Source organism: Cyprinodon tularosa, unplaced genomic scaffold (genome assembly GCF_016077235.1).
Source record: "Cyprinodon tularosa strain WSP-4 unplaced genomic scaffold, ASM1607723v1 ctg10, whole genome shotgun sequence".
NCBI lineage: Eukaryota > Metazoa > Chordata > Actinopteri > Cyprinodontiformes > Cyprinodontidae > Cyprinodon > Cyprinodon tularosa.
Genome location: NW_024037782.1, coordinates 3,030,026 through 3,048,647, shown reverse-complemented (window position 1 = coordinate 3,048,647; position 18,622 = coordinate 3,030,026).

Below are 18,622 nucleotides of genomic sequence, written 5' to 3'. Positions count from 1 at the left end.
CAAAAAGTTGGTCAGCTGCAGGAAGCATGAAGTGCTCTAAAACTTCCTGGTATGTGGCTGCGTTGACCCTGGACCTCAGAAAACACAATGGACCAACACCAGCAGATGACATGGCACCCCAAACCATCACTGACTGTGGAAACTTTACACTGGACTTCAAGCAACGTGGATGAAGTGCCTCTCTTCTTTTCCTCCAGACTCTGGGACCTTGATTTCCAAAGGAAATGCAAAATTTACTTTCATCAGAGAACATGACTTTGGACCACTCACCAGCAGTCCAGTCCTGTTTCTCTTTAGCCCAGGCAAGACGCTTCTGACGCTGTCTGTGGTTCAAGAGTGGCTTGACACAAGGAATGCGACAGCAGAAACCCATGTCTTTCATACGTCTGTGTGTGGTGGTTCTTGAAGCGATCACTCCAGCTGCAGTCCACTCTTTGTGAATCTCCCCCACATTTTTGAATGGGTTTTGTTTCACAATCCTCTCCAGGGTGCGGTTATCTCTCTTGCTTGTACACTTTTTTCGACCACATCTTTTCCTTCCCTTCGCCTCTCTATTAATGTGCTTGGACACTGAGCTCTGTGAACAGCCAGTCTCTTTAGCGATGACCTTTTGTGTCTTGCCCTCCTTGTGCAAGGTGTCGATGGTCGTCTTTTGGACAACTGTCAAGTCAGCAGTCTTCCCCATGATTGTGTAGCCTATAGAACTAGACTGAAAGACCATTTAAAGGCTTTTGCAGGTGGTTTGAGTTAATTAGCTGATTAGAGTGTGGCACCAGGGGCCATCAATTTTGAACCTTTTCACAATATTCTAATTTTCTGATATGATGAATTTGAGATTTTCATTTGTTGTCATTTGTAATCATCAAAATTAAACAAAATAAACATCTGAAATATATGAGTTTGTATGTAATGTATGAATATAATATACAAGTTTCACTTTTTAAATGGAATTACTGAAATCAATCTACTTTTTCATGATATTCTAATTTTATGACCAGCACCTGTAAATGCCCCAATTCTACACACCTTATGCAAATCCAAATGATTCCCTGATTTTGGGAAACCAGCAAAATCTAAAAGAAGGAGGCATCCCCGCAACAACTGTGAACATGGCACAGTAAATCCTAATTATTCTTTAATACTTTATATGTTACTTCTTCTATTTTTTGTATGGTACTCTGGTTATCTGGTAGATGAAGTAACAGTATAAATAAATCTTTTTTCATTTTGGTCCCTGCCTAAGCTAAATAAAACTTAGAACATATAACTAGATAAAACCAATAACAGGTAGACAGCCAAAATGAGAAGCTGGACATCTAGGGAGACACTAAATGCACATGGACCCAATCTTCTGCAGCTCAGTAGAGCAGCTTACAAAGTGGATTTGAAATTCTTCCTTGAGCTTTTTTCTGCTAACTATACAACATTATGGTAGATAATTTGTTTTCATTTAAATGTTTATTTGCTCAACAAACTTACCAGGATATTTCTAGTTCTCTTTTTATGTATCTTATTTCTGCTTGTCCTCTCATATCAAAGCCAATTCAACTGTTCGTGATGTTTCCCGCTTTCTGTAGTTTGGGCAGAGTCTATGGTAGTAGTGCAGGGGGATTATGTGCTGCATTCATGCACACTCATATTTCTGAGTGTCAATGCAGCAACAACATTATATTTTATATCAGATTTTATCGTCCCAGCTTAGGGGGCTCATGGGGTGGCTTGAATGACTAGTGGGTTGGCATAATGCCCCCCCTGGGCATCCCTCTGGACATGCCCCTGTTGATATGATCAGGGGTAGGCTTACTCATCAGACATTTGTGATAAGTGCAAATTGCCTAAAAAAAGAAAACCGTTGAGAAGTAATGGAGAAATAGATTTGTTTTTCCAGCTAATTAAATATTCTTATACAAGACATTTTTCTTGTATAAGAAGACACAAATGTCTTATACAAGACATTTAAGCTCATATTGTCATAGTTCTGTATAATATTTGACTTCAGTAGAAAAATGGAAGCCAAGATTTAAGTACAAGAGTACCAAATATTTTAAATATGAACTAGAAGAAGGAGTGATGACCTAAAAGGTAAGTACTGCAAACAGCTAAAGCATGGAGGTGGAAGGATATATATTTAACTTGTAAACGACTGATTTTGAGAATTGAAAAGAAAATTCACATGAATGCCTATTACTTGATTCTTTGTTTTATTGTCACAGGATTGTAGCAGTCTACATTTGACAGAATGCTCATCAATAAGAATCACTGTCTCTCCTCTTGTAGGTCCGCTCTATTCAGGGTACATCTGGTCAGTCAGCAGGCTCAGAGACAAGGCCAGGTGGCCGAGAGGGGGAGTAAGGAAGGGGGTGAAAAGATGGGAAATCACAGACGGCCTAGCATCTGTAGATATGTATGGTAACCAACATGATATTGGAGCACTCAGAAGGTGGAAATCAGGACAACCTATTGATATGCAGTTTTAACTCAAACAATAGAGTTCTGATATTTTCAAGAAAGTAGTAGTAGAGGAAATTATCTATCAGCATACAGATTGGGGGCATCTTTGTGTGAAGCTTGTGAACTCACAAAGTGTATAGGTTGAATATGTCCATCCACAGGTCACCAGTCTATCGCAGGGCAACATAGAGACAAACAACCATTGACGCACACACTCACACCTAAGGAGAATCTAGAGAAGCCAATTAACCTAACAGGTCATGTTTTTGGACTGTGGGAGGAAGCCAGAGTACCCAGAGAGAACCCATGCATGCTCAGGGAGAACATGCAAACAACATGCAGAAAGACCCCAGGCCATGAATTGAACCCGGAACCTTCTCACTGCAAGGCAGCAGTGCTACCCACTGCGCTACTGAGCATCAGTGTGTAAGTAAATTATGCTTCTCTCTTTAAATGATTATACCCGAATTAATGTTTACTCAAGTACTCAATGTACTTTGGGTCAGAAGTTCCTACGCTGTTTCTGCGGATGTGACAAGTGCATCCATGTTAAATGGATCCAATCCAGCAAACAATTAAAGTGTTAGATTCAATATGGATTTTGCAGACAACTTGAACTTCACATGAGGTGAAAAAAGTGAAGAAAAAAAAACTTGTCAAGTATGAGCACGAGCTACAACAGTATAATTAGAAAACTCTGTTATGCCTCTTTTGGCCACTTATGGTCAGTAAAAAGCTACAAAATATCTATCTGGGAACATGTCTAACAAGGACAATCTCAAGGCCTGGTTCTCAAAAAATGGTCCGAACTTTGATGAGTGCATGAGAATTGTGCAAAGAACTTGGATAATTGGATTTTTTCATTATACTCATAATCATCAGCCACATTATCTAACGTTATGTAACAGACCTAACCAGTTTAAATATGCAAATGTTTTGGGGCATTATTTGATAGACAATAATTATAACTTACACTAGCTGTTTCTACGTGTTCCTGCTAAAATAAGATGAAGGGTTGTCTTCACATCTGGCAGAAGTTGAATAGCACCTGTTGTACATGTTTTTTTTTGCTTACCGTTGCAACAGCATCAGAGTCCTTTAAATTCAGTTCTGGTTTTAGATTCTGCTCATCCAAGTCTCTACAGAGGGACAATAAAAAGAGAATATTTGGCTAAGTGCATAATCATTTTTCTCTACTGGAACTGTGTTTCACACAGCTGTTTGCCATTGTCTGCATGTGTGTGAAAGATAAGGCGTGAGAGAGGGAGGGAACTAAAAACCATGCAGAGTCCACGAGTGTTCACACGGTCAATTTCCAAACTTCTATTATTAGAAAAGTAAACAGTTTCTTTTTATGGGAGATGTGGGGGTTTCATGATAGAGAGAGGACACTTGTAATAAAAATTATTCAAAAAATGTTGAAATAAAAGTTAAAATGCTTATTATCTCATTTTATTAACTGTAAATACTGTAAATCTTTTCCACCCTTGTTAAATATATAGCATAAAAATACTAATAAAAAAGTATTTTATTGAGGTGCTAGATTATAAGCAGTAATGGGAATAAAAGCATACAAATAAATGGTGTTACTAGTGACATAACTTTTTCCAGCAAATGAGTAATCAAACTAATACAATTTTTATACTTTTACAACATATTTATGTTAGTAGGAAAAAAGAATCAGGCAAAGAAATGTTAATGTAATTGAATTGTCTTCAACTTATCTGAAGCTAGGAGGTTTAAAACAATTGTATAATCTAAGTATTTCTGATTGGTTCATTAGGAATAAAGTAGTCTTACAATAGTTAGAGATGGATCATCGTGGAAAATCAGCAGCAGCACATGCCGGTTAGACTAATGTCAAACTAATCACTAATGTCAAACTGATGACTAATGCCTAAATAATAATTATTGGCCTTAGAAAACCTGTATCTGTCAATCTCTGGTCATGGTAAACCAACCATGGGCAGACTTGGACAGGCTTTCTAACAGAAAGGAATATACTCAATGAGAACATATGATCAAAAAGGGCAGATGGAGGACAAGTCATGGAGAGCTCATGTTACTCAAAGATATTTAAGATTTTTACAGATGTCATTTTTTCTTTTTCATCTTTTCTCAAAAAAACAGAACTGGACCTGGCATAAACAAGATATAATATCGGCCCATTTTTTACTTGAAATTACAATACAGTGAGATTAGCAAGAAAGCTAAAAAAAAAATAAAGCTCACTTATTAAAAAAAAGTGTTTATTTTTTTCTTATGTTTTTTTCAAAAAGTTCCAAAATAACTTATCTAAAAATGATTGCTTTGGAGTCATCAAAGAAAACATATCCTCTCTCCTACCATCAGTAATGTAAATGTGTGGCAAAAGGCTGCTGGGAGTTGACCCGAACAGTCATTACCGGTAACTGTCAGATCAGTACTAGTTAATATGATAATATGATGTAATAGAACCAGGACTTTTCAATGAATTGCATTCTTATCATAATCGCAGTTTGACAATACGCTATCTTTAAATTGTGAAGGCACTTTGTCTTTTTTCATGTCACATTCAAAGACACTGTCCTTCTCAATCCAGCCCTCTATGTGGCAATTTTACGATTAAAGTTGCCAACGAGTGGTTGGAGGTCGGTTGAGACACCAGGGGAGAACCGCCATGGGGAGCCAAGTAACAACAAGAAACCAGCAATGAAGTACTACAGAGGAGGTGTATACACTCCTGATCAAAATCTTAAGACCAGTCAAAAATTTGCAAGAATTCGCATTTTGCACTATTGGATCTAAAGAAGGTTCTAAGTAGAGCTTCACAATGTTAAAAGAAGAAATCAGCGTAAGAGACAAAAACTTTTGAGCAGGGAATTAATTGAAAACTTTACACTCAAACATGATTTTTTTCAGCTGATCAAAAGTTTAAGACATAGCTCAAAAAACAAACAAACAAAACCCTCCAAAACAGAAATCAAAGTGTCAAAAAAAGGACTCAGTAATGAGTAGCTCCACCATTCTTGTTGATGACTTCAAACAATCGTTTAGGCATGCTTGATGCCAGTGTTTCCAGGAGGCTAGTGGGAACATTGCTCCAAGTGTTGAAGATGGCTTCACGAAGGGCATCCACTGTCTGGAACTGATGTCCAATTTCGTAAACTCTTTTCTCTTGGAAGAACTGCTGCTGTTTGATGCCCCTGCACAACCAGAAGCTCCATTGTTCCATTGAAGGAAAACACACCCCAAAACATGATGGTGCCCCCACCACTGTGCCGTGTAGAAAACATCTCAGGTGGGATCTCCTTGTCATGCCAGTAACGTTGGAAGCCATCAGGACCATCAAGGTAAAATTTTATCTCATCAGAGAAGACAACTGTCTTCCACCTTTCAATGTCCCATGTTTGGTGCACCCTTGCAAAGTCCAAATGGGCAATTTTGTGGTGTTGAAGAAGACGTGGCCTTTGAAGACGTTTTTTGTTTCTGAAGCCCTTCTCTCGCAGATGCCGTCTGATGGTTATTAGGCTGCAGTCAGCACCAGTAATGGCCTTCATTTGGGTAGAGGATTGTCCTGTGTCTTGACGGACAGCCAATCAGATCCTGCGGTTCAGAGCTGGTGAAATTTTTTTTGGGTCTACCGCTTGATTTTTTTGTTCCATAACCCTCAGGATCATTTAAAAAATGCTATATGCCTGTCTTACTGCGTCCAACCTCAGCAGCGAAAGCACGTTGTGAGAGGCCTTGCTTATGCAGCTCAACAATCCTACCACGTTCAAAGTCAGTGAGTTTTTTTGCTTTTGCCATCAGGAAGGTCTTGACAGTGTAAAGACTTGACAGAAAATGACATGGAATCCAGATATTTGCACAGCTTTTTGGATTTTAAAGACTATGGTCTTAAACTTTTGATCAGCTGAAAGAAATTATGTTTGAGTGTAAATTCAGTTTTCAGAAAATTCCCTGCTCAAAAGTTCTTGTCTCTTGCACTGATTTTTTTCCTATAAGGCTACAATAGACCAATTTTAGATTTGTTGATTATTTGAACATTAAAAACATAAGACATGCTAAAATGTTGTAGAATTGCCTTATATTTGTGTTGTCCATTTTGCATTTATTTTTCTTCTTATCTAACTAACATATTATTTAGGAAAGCATATTTTAAGCTGAGATTAGAGAAAGAGAGTTTTTTTAATGTTAAAAATACTTTTCATTTCTTCAATATCTGTTATTTTTTTAATCCCCATAGTTTGGAATATTATATTGAGTATTGGATATGTCGCTGACTATCGATATAGAGTTTGAAAGTTTAGTACTGTGACAACCTCAGTTATTATAGATTTCTAATAATTTTAAATCATTATGGTTTGCTGATATTCTGGCTATGTATTAAGGTTTGACCAAACTATTATCAATAATAGACAAGACTGTTATTTAAATAAAGCAGCTAAAGAGTCGTCAATCAATATAAGATCTGGTAGTGAAAAGACTCTATTATAGTCTGTAATGGCATAATTAAACTGTCAATACTTGCACTCTCCTTAAACCAACTAGCTACAACATAAATACTGAATAAGCTAAACATTACATATTCAAATGTTGGTTTATAAAAACGAAATAATTTTTTCAACAAAAAGCAGCTTTGAATTCATAAAGAATGAATGTAACCTCAAGAGAACCCTGTAGGCTTCTTAAAAACTGTTGAATTCATTTTCATAAGTCAATGTAACACACATATGGTGAGATCATCTTGTTTTCAGCACTCCAAGAAGACTGAAATGTAACCTTGGCAGTTACATTTCACTGGAACATTTTATGCTGTAAATTAATAGCAAAGATCTTTATTAGTCAAAAGTGAAATTGCAGTTTTTTTTACCAACTTCAATTTTTTTTTTAAATGTCAACACGCTTTTAGTCTAACAGCAGCTGATCAAATACTACTAGTTTTGTCTTAATACGTCTCTCTTAAATGTAAAAGTAGCTTAGTCAGTCACTTAATTACCTTGTATAAGCATTATTACCTCCTCAACTTCTTCAAAGTTTGGGATATCTGTGCTCTTCACAAAGTTTAACTATGAAGTGGATTGAAAAAAAATAACTTTTTGTTTCCTGTTTAATAAATGACCACAAATGTTGTGGTGGCGTGCTTATATAATAATCAGTTAATTCCTCAATGTTATCCCCAAATTTATTCGAAAAAAAAACATTTGTCATCCGAAGTTATCAAATTAGCAAAAATTTGATCCACAACTGAGATGCAAAAGTCTGTTTAAAATTATGGAGACGTTCACATACTCAAAGACGGTAAAGAATTAAGCATAGAGATGAAACTGTACTTAGCAGGAACATCTGTTCATCCAAAACTAACTTTTCAACCTTCATAAAGTATTTTCTTAACTTTTGCAATTATATGTAGACTTACAACTAGTTGAATGACACCTCTATCATGGCCTGAGGGGTCTGTATCACTTTCCCAACACTAATCAGCTTTGAGGAGGATGGTAGTAACCCTACCACAAAAAATAGCTACAAATGTGCAGACTGCTGTAAGGCATAGGTCACTTCCCCCTTTCCTCATTCGTTGTCAAGACGGGAGTCAGTGTGACTAAATTTCCCTCAGAGACTGTATATTCATGCAAATTAAGCAGAGTTGACATTCAAGCAATACAGCAACTTCCTGTTGCGATCTATATGTGTGTTCACTGTGAAATTATGAAACGTGGCATTATATTTATTAAAGTGGGTTTGAACACATCAGCATTGTTTTCATGTGTGCATCTGTGGTGGTAGCTGTGGGGGGTTGTAAGGTTCCTTATTTTTAACCCTATTATACAACTTTGTTTTGCCACAATTAGATTCAATATAATAATAATTGAACTTTATGAATCTCATACTGGAGAAATTTATCCCTGCATTTAACACATCCCCTTGGGAAGCAGTGGGCTGCAATTGTGCTGCGTAGGGAAGCAGTATAGAGTTAAGAATCTTGCTCAGAGACCTGGAGTGGTGGCTGTGCAGATCGGACTGGATACTTGAAACCTTTTCAGTGCACAAGCGCACTGCTCTAACCCACTAGGCCAGCACTCTCCCACAATTCATTTATTAGTATCAAATTCAGTTTATTTAATCTCTATTCATCTTTTACATGGCCACTGGAAACACAATTGTAGTTAAAATCAAATGCAGGTGGTTAAAAACAGGATTTTACCACACTATGCACTGGCCCTCATAGGAAATGGTGTCTTGCTACAGGCAAAACAATACAGCTTCCTTCCATCGGGCGGAGCCAAATCAACCAAAACTGAAAGTTCTTTAGTACTACTTTAATGAATCTATTATCGCATTCACACCACCCTTTGAAAAACCATGCAGAGAACGGTTACGAGAATGGTAAACAAGATAACTGTTGAGCGTATATGGCACACAAACTGAACCGGATCGTGCTAGAGATGACCGAACCATGCTGAACTATTACTAGTTCAACAGTAGGGCTCAGCGCGGTTCAGTTGAAGCACGGTTCTCAGATAACAAAGAGCGCATGAGCAGACCACATCATCTCCTTACAGTCAGTCTCCGTAATTAGATTTTCATGATGAAAGAGGAATAGAATATCTTAAAAATGAGATGCTCAATAAAGACAAGACCATGTCTTCATAATGACAACATTTTTCACAGTAGCTTTAAATTTACAAATGGACATGAGAAATTCTAACTTTAGCTCCTTCTGTAGATTATTCCCACCCCCTGGTTGGCACATTTGAAAGCAACCACTTTGAGGAACAATGTGGATCGGTAACAAGAAAAAAGAAAGAATAACCGTCTTTTACAAAAAAATAAGATTTAACACCAGGTCAGCAGTCTAAGACCCCGTCCACACGAAGTCAAAACGAACACGAAACGCTGATATTTTCAAAAACGTTTGCCGTAAAGGCGGAGACGTAAAATAAATGTGAGCGTCCACACGAATGCATGAAAACGCTGCAAAATGTATGCCAGGCCTGTAAGTGGCGCTGTTGTGCCAAAGCAAAAATAAGCGACGAAATGTTGGGCATTCACTAATATTTATACATGGTTGCCCTGCGGGTCTATTTTCGTGGTTCAGTCAAATTCAGGTGCTGAACTATGTCGTCGATATTGCTCTGTTCTTCCTGGAGATATTCCAGAAGAAGAAGATTCTGTTGTAAGCCCGACAGCAGGGTGAGTAGCATTAGCAGCAACGGCGCCATTGTTGTTGTGATGTGTCGCGCATGCGTGTTTAGAGACGACGCTATGACGCATGCGTGTAAAAAAAAATATGCGGTTAGAGCGTAAAGATGGAAACGCGAAAACGGCGTTTCAGAATCTTCCCACTCTGAAGGCTGAATAAAAAAAAGATCGTTTACAGACCCCCGAAACGCCGGCTTCGTGTGGATGAGAGGCTGGTTTGGTGAAAAATTTGTGCGTTTAGGCCAGGGTTCGGCTTCGTGTGGACGGGGCCTAAGCATTTAGTGAAGCATTTCAATCAAAGTTTTAGAACAGTGATAAATGTCCCTGCAGCTCCTGATAAAATACTATAATAAAATCCTTAGTCATTGAAGTAATCAATTAACATTACTGGTCAATAGTTACCAAAGATTGCGGAAGAAATGACAAATTCATTGTCTTTTTTAGCTCTGTCCCAACAGCAGCCTTTCAAACTAACTGACACTGAGATGTGTTGGAACAATTCTCTCCGTAACTCTCTCTATGGTGCTGGTTTGCATCGATCCCTTTAATTCCAGTAAACCAAACATAATATATCTTCTTTCTCAAACGGTGTTAAAGTTAATCTAAACATATAATGCAAACACTCTGTTGATACTTTTGCTTTTTCTGTATTGATTTTATTGACAACATAATTAAATAATAGAAATGTGTAATAATTTTAAATAAGGTATTCTTTTAACAACTGTTTCAGTAACAGAGGCAGTCATAATAAAAAGAGATAATAATGTAGCAATACTTTGTAAATATTTGCTTGCAATCTGTCATTGACTCTTCAGCTGTCCCTCACACTGAAAATGCATGCAGTGAGAGTAGAGAGAAAAAACTTCCTTTTGACAAGAAGAAATCTCCAGCAGAACCAGGCTCCAATTGAGGCTGGCATACAAATGGGAACATAGAACCACTGATGCATAAATACTTTCTGTTAATAATGGTTCGAAATCTCTGCACATAGCTCTGTGTAGTAAAGAAACAGTTAGGCAGAGGCTCGTGCCACAAAGCGTGCTCAATTTAGCAGGATTATTTCAAGCCTATGCAGGTAATCCAATCCAAAGCAATTGTAATCACGATCAGCGTTACCATGAAGCTGATTATCAACTTCCTAACTCAATCCAGCTTTGACTGACTATGAATCTCTTAAGATATTCGTATACAGGGTTGGGTTCCATGTAGCAGATCAATCATAAATCATGAACGCAGAAGTGAGAGCACTGTATTTCTACTGTGAGGAACAAAAACTCATCTTACAGAATTAGTTAGTGGTATTGATAGAGCAAGCTGAGAAAAGACTTGAGATTCATTCACCTTTGTTCTATCTGTAGAGAGCTGATTACAAAAATATTGAAAACCATGTTTTTTCACCTTACAACTATATAATTTTTTTCAAAACCCGTCTTTACATTTCAAAATGTCAAAAAGCTAAAGGAACAGTAATACTATTGCATCACAGTGTTTCTTATTCAATGTTCAAACCCCTTTTTTAAGTCTTGATATACACTATATTGCCAAAAGTATTTGCTCACCTGCCTTGACTCACATATGAGCTTAAGTGACATCCCGTTCCTAATCCATAGGGTTCAATATGACGTCGGTCCACCCTTTGCAGCTAGAACAGCTTCAACTCTTCTGGGAAGGCTGTCCACAAGGTTTAGGAGTGTGTTTATGGGAATTTTTGACCATTCTTCCAGAAGCGCATTTGTGAGGTCGCACACTGATGTTGGACGAGAAGGCCTGGCTCTCAGTCTCCGCTCTAATTCATCCCAAAGGTGTTCTATCGGGTTGAGGTCAGGACTCTGTGCAGGCCAGTCAAGTTCATCCACACCAGACTCTTTCATCCATGTCTTTATGGACCTTGCTTTGTGCACTGGTGCACAGTCATGTTGGAAGAGGAAGGGGCCAGCTCCAAACTGTTCCCACAAAGTTGGGAGCATGGAATTGTCCAAAATGTCTTGGTATGCTGAAGCATTCAGAGTTCCTTTCACTGGAACTAAGGGGCCAAGCCCAGCTCCTGAAAAACAACCCCACACCATAATCCCCCCTCCACCAAACTTTACACTTGGCACAATGCAGTCAGACAAGTACCGTTCTCCTGGCAACCGCCAAACCCAGACCCGTCCATCAGATTGCCAGATGGAGAAGCGCGATTCGTCACTCCAGAGAACGCGTCTCCACTGCTCTAGAGTCCAGTGGCGGCGTGCTTTACACCACCGCATCCGACGCTTTGCATTGCACTTGGTGATGTATGGCTTGGATGCAGCTGCTCGACCATGGAAACCCATTCCATGAAGCTCTCTGCGCACTGTTCTTGAGCTAATCTGAAGGCCACATGAAGTTTGGAGGTCTGTAGTGATTGACTCTGCAGAAAGTTGGCGACCTCTTCGCACTATGCGCTTCAGCATCCGCTGACCCCGCTCCGTCAGTTTACGTGGCCTACCACTTCGTGGCTGAGTTGCTGTCGTTCCCAAACACTTCCATTTTCTTATAATACAGCTGACAGTTGACTGTGGAATATTTAGGAGCGAGGAAATTTCACGACTGGATTTGTTGCACAGGTGGCATCCTATCACAGTTCCACGCTGGAATTCACTGAGCTCCTGAGAGCGACCCATTCTTTCACAAATGTTTGTAAAAACAGTCTGCATGCCTAGGTGCTTGAATTTATACACCTGTGGCCATGGAAGTGATTGGAACACCTGATTCCAATAATTTGGATGGGTGAGCAAATACTTTTGGCAATATAGTGTATATTTCTAAACTGTTGCCATGGTGCAAACCACAAATAAACTACTAAATCTGAAAACCAAATTAGTTCATTATGCTGCTTCAAATTACCCAACATATTTATCCTGCCTGAATCCATTGCTGAGACAGAAGAAACTACTTATGAGATTTGAGTGTAGGGATGGTTGAGCACATCTGACAGTAACTACACTGAAAGACAAAAGAAAAGAGAATTATAACCAATGATATTGGGTTATATGGACCTTTTAAAGGTAATTTGAAAATATGTTTTCATTTTGAGTCTTTCCCTCATGATTATCTTGTTGGTGCTGCTTTACATAACCTGATTATTGTTGCCCCCACTTTCTGTATATATTACCAACATATTTCCCGTCGGCCACTCCACTCCTTAGTGTCCTTCCGATCAATTTTCAGACTCTTGATGTTTTCTAATCTGATGCAGCAGTAGATTTCCCTCTCTGATCTTACAATACCCTATTTTCCATTACATTTTTGAGAGCACATTTATCTAATAGGGACATGGCATTTTCCACGTCCCCATCTGTCTGGCCGATCGTTTACTGTTTAAAAAAAAAAAAATCTTTCATATTAAATAAGATCCTTTTTGGTGATAATTAAGGGTGATGTGGAGGCTTTTTTTCTCTTAATGTGCAGCTCCTAATAAAATATTGGGTCATATGAAAACAGATATCGTCTTCTGTTTACCGTATGTATCGGTTCTGGTTTGTGAAAAATTAAAGGGTATGATGAGGTTCCCAGAAAATCCAACCCATGTTTAAAAAACACATGATCCTAACAAAAACATGCTAGCTTGCAAGAAAATCGTCAAGCTTTAAATTTACTTTATTGATTTCAAAAGAAAATTAAATGTTGTTGCAACTCAAAGTTTTTGTTTTTTAAAGGTTATATAGCTTTAGGCAGGAAGGATCTTATGCAGTGGACTGTCTTGCAGCGGTATCTGGAGAAGGCTCTGACTGAAGACACTGTTGTTGTTTAAGTCTTCTGCAAAGAAAGCTCATAATTGTCAATAACATTCTTCATTTAATTCTTCTTTGTTAATTTGTCTCTAGAGGAGTTCGTAGAAAAGAGTCGGCCTTCTTTACCAGCGTGTTGAGTTTTTTTTAAAGTTATTTGCTCTGATGCTGTTAACCCAGCGTATGATGGAGGGAGAGATCACACTCTCCACAGTACCCTACTAGACGATATTCAGCATCTTGCCGTCTGTAGTCTACTCTGTCAATTCTTGCAGATGGCTTCGCAGTTGCATCTTTAGTTGTTTGTTTTCCAGAAATCTACAGTCATCTCTCTTGTTTTGTTGGCATTCAGGATCAGATGACTGTTTCCACACTATGCCACAAAGCAGTTCACCAGCTCCCTTCTTGTGTATCTTTGATGCACCTGATGACTGCAGAGTAACCAGGGTACAGAGTAAAAAGTGACTATGAGAGTATTCCCATGTAGATGCTGACAACCTGATTAGACAGTTAATCAGGTATTCAGACAGTTATTTAAATAATACTGTCACATTTTATGGAGGTTTGTATAGGACCCAAAGGAAGAAACGGAAGCTGAGGTTGTTCCTTGCAGATTTAATGACCACTGGTGGCAATGGAAGCATAAATCCAAAAATAAGTGAAAAAGGAACTAAGGACCCAGAACAAAGGGGAACACATGGGTTAAGGGGGGAATTAATGAATATAGATAATCCAGCAAACAGTAACTGCAGAGGAGGAGTATAAATGCCAAACAGAAAAAGGAAAGGAGTAATCAACTGATTGGGAGCAGGTGTGGACAGTAGGATCTAGAAGGGAGCTAAGGGAAAGGAGACTGACACAAGGGGGCAACAGAGAATAAACAAGAAATACATAAGAACTTAAATACAACCAGAAAACAACTAGAATGACACGAAATGGAAATAAAACCAATGAAAACTCATCATTTCTAAACACTAATCAGCAAATAGCTTATCAGTCAAGTAATGCATTTGGCTTCAGGTTTATTCATATTCAATTGTATCTATTAAATCAGATCATGCCTGCTGATGAAAATATCTGTCATATTAAAAGAACTTTTTAAAAAGCAAACAGCTTAAATGGAAATGCAGTGTTTTTTCTTTTGGTTATACTTATTTTTTCTTCTGGATTCCATATTTCAAAACTAGCTTATTGTGGAAAAATAAAGACATTTTTATTCTCTTCTCTCTTTGGATGCAGCTGCATTTTTTACATAGAAGTTAAAACAGATAAGCAGCAAGGATACACTTTGAAAAAAAAAAATACATATGCTGTATATAATATACATACCCTATATGTAACTCAGGAAAATAATCATTACCTCTCTCTTTAGTGCACTGTCCAAGTATATCTTCATTCGTCATCTACCATCCTCTTACCTCAAACGTACCACTGTCACATGACTTAAGTTAATCCATCAAGTAGCAAATTTAGTTTGTAGCTCAACAGTATTGCCTGTAGCACAGGAAGTATGGGCTAGGTTCCTCCTAGTTGTGCTAAAAGTTATTTTCATCACTTCTTTTAAATAAAATAGCACTCTTATTAATTAAATGTTTGCATTAAGCACCAACTACCATGACTTTCCATCATGTTGAGGAGTCATGTTTACAAATAACTTGAAATACAAAAAAATTACTTGGAAATAAAAGGTTGCCTGATACTGATTTAGTATATCATGTAACAATGCATTATGTTTCAGATTTTCTCTCAGTACTATGATTAAGGCTGCAATATTCTTTACTGGAAGAAAATGAACCCACCACTGTTTTGTTTTATTCAGTTTAGCTGATAGTGAACTATCAAGGCATTACAAGTATTTGTTATTGTGGGAATGTCTTCCCGAAGGGAAACTCCCACTGTGTGTAAACAAGCAACAACAGAGAAAGTCCAGACCCGGTGCTCTGCACATTCTCCAGAGATTTTCTGGCATTCATGACAGATTCAGGAAGGCTAGAAATTGTGTGAAAGCATAGATTTGTGCATAAAGTTTAAGCTTCTGTGTATATTTTGTGTTTATTGTAACTTAAATGATGAATAACTCTTCATTACTTAAATTGGGTAGCAAATAAGTGCAAAGCTTATTGATGTAAGGGGACTCAGAGAACTAACTGCTGTGCTATTACGAAGTTCAACATGTCATCAAACCATGTCAAATAAATGCTTGAAATTGAATCCGATAGTCAATAACTGACGGAATAAGACAACAGGATAAAAGGCAATTACAAACTGTTCTAGGTTTTAAATTATTCAGTCATGTTAATTTCTTTCATGCATAATTCAGTTTACACTTTCATCATTGAAACAGTTCTATTAGTTTGAAAAATACTATCAGTTCAAAGCCTCAAATTCCCACAAGACTCATTCGCAGCTCATCCCAAAGACATTAGGAACAAATGAGAGGCTGCTCAGGGGGTCCCACGGTGCTCTTACACAAAACAACCACTGACTGGTACTTTACCCCCTCCTGACATCCCACAAGCCGAAACACGCCTCTCCCCTCTCCTCCTCCCCCACAGTCTACTAACCTGCCCTTACCCCATTCTGTCCTCCCATTCAAACACTATTGTGCCCTTCTTTTCAGTCATCCCCATATCACCCATAACAAATGAGTCCCGTATTTTCTTCTCTATCCTCCTCTTTCTCCATCCCCCGCCTTTCTCCCAATTTCCCTGTCTCTTACTCTCTCTCTTTTTTCCTCCTTCACTCGGTGCCGATGAAAGGCAGGCATTGAGCCGGCAGTGGCATTCCAAAACCTCAGGCCTCGGCTCCAGTGTGTCTGGCTATTCAACACTGCTGGGAGCCATTAGTTTAAGTAAAGCCTGACCCGCCTACTCACCCACGAAAAACCATCAGATCTCTTATTACACTCTGCACATGGAGGGAAGACACACGGCTTCTTTTTGTGCAACAAGTGGGTTTTTACATGCGGACCAAATGAAGAGATGAGCAAATATAAGAAATGGGAAAATCATTTACGAGAGCGAGATGGTGAATAAGAGAGAAAGTGTCAGTGTGTTGGCATGAGAAAGTGGCTGCATGTGTGCTTAAAATTTATGAGTGGTGGGTCACACGCTCACTTGGCTGCATCTTCCTTAAGTTTCCACACAGTGAAGCCAAGCACTTAGCCAGACGCCAAATCCTCCTCACCAATAACTCCGCTTAAACGATTATCAACAACCACTCACTTTTCAAAGTCTCTGCAGCCGCTTGTTCATTTAACTTATGTAGCAGATCCACTGTCCGGGACATCCATCCCTCCACAGGGCTAACAGTTAAATCCTTGATTGCTGCAATTTCGCTAAGTGGAAAATGATACAGCAGACTAGAGATTGCTCTTCATTGCCAGCTTCACCTAATTGAGAGCACATAAACATAAATAGTTCTCATAAACAGCTCCATGTTTGGTAGAGGTCGTGTGTTAAAACAGTTTATACTCAGTAAGAAGCTGACAAGCCCACACACAGATATTACACAACCAGTGAGTAACTATGGACCCACCATCAATATAATAACAACAGGGTTTTTTTAAGGACGGTTATGAACCATCTATGTCTACAGTTGGATTCTATAAGAAATGACGTTGCAACTTAACAGCTTGTTCTAAAACTTGTAAACATATTATCTAAGTCAGCTTCTGTGGAAATGTGAAAAGATTTGCTTTCAATTATATTAGGCGGTTGAGGTAAACTTAGATCATCCTTTCGTGTTTTTTTGTGAAAATTCCGAAGCCATCAGAGTAAAGGTTTGTTTTTGCTCACTCTCACCACAAGTAATTCATTTTTCATAAGTAACTATCTGGTATTTTTGTACTAAATAAAACTCCTGATGTGGAAAATGGACATGTCATAGGTTAGGGTTTAAAAAGGGAATTACTCAGAAAATATATGGACAAACACCAAGAGAAAACATACAGTTTCTTGAATGATAACAGATTAAAATAAGTAATTTAAGTAATTTTTGTAAAGGTAGTTTGTTATGCGACAATGTTGACTCTTTAAAAATGATAGAACCATTTATCAATATATTTGACAGACTATGACAGTTTGTTTAGATTTTGTTCAGATAAACATATAATATTAATTGGCTGATCTGATCTAAAAAAGAAAAAAAGTTGTCCTCAAGTAGTCTTTATTTGTTTAATACAATGGAGTGCTAAGGCCAGACTAGAGATTTTTTTTATTTGAGACTAAAGTCATAATATTATGAGAATTAAGTCAAAAAATTATGAGAATAGAGTCTTAACATTACAAAGATTAAAATTGGCAATACATGACACTTAGCTGCTTAAATAACCAAGCAATTGCCAGCTGACTGTGAGAAGGAAAGTTGTCTTCACTGTGAGGTGTAGAAAACCACCTACATATTCATGTAACTTTCAACGGTTTCTTCTTGTATGATGTAAAAAGATTCCGGCTTCCAAAAGTGATTTCTGCTCACACCTCAGGCTGCAGCAGCTGTGTTGTTCTCTTGCCCGCTAACGGCCACACCTGCAATCTGCAGGTGGTTCATCTGGCAGCGGACTTGGGAACACCTGGCCATGCAGAGATAGCGCCTCTAGGCTTTATGTTCTACGGGCGTGTGTTTGTCTGTGTGTGTGTGTGTGTGTAAAGGTAAGAGTTTTGGGTATTTCTGAATGGCTTTCTTAAAGCTGAGGAAGATAACGCTCGGTTTTGCTCTTGCACGCCCACTCCCAAATTCAAGAACATGTGCTGGCATTTCCCACAGCCTCAGGGATGTTTGGGCTTGTCAATGTATCACAATACAATCCTTAAATGCTTTTGTGCAATTATAGAAAAATGGTGGATGTATTTACAATTTTACTTGTTCTCTCCTTCATCTAAAGACATAACAAACCTCATCATGGGAGAAATCTCTGCACTGCTTATTGTCGTGGATCAAAGTGAACAACAAAGCACTTTTGGAAGCACCTGCCTTTTTGGTTGCCTCCCTCACTACTGGTATGACATTTTTCTACAGCACTCTCTTTGGATAAACGAGAAAAGACAACAAGCAGAGCGACCAGCTGGGGACAAGATACATAAACAACAGAACCTAGAACACCATCCATGCTGAGAGCAAGAGCAGCCAGTGTGTGCACTGCAAGTTTGTTTGTGGTGAGAGAAGAGACCAGGCTCTCTCATCTCTGACAGCACAAAGCCCAGCGGGGGTGAAATTAGAGAGGGGACAGATGAGGT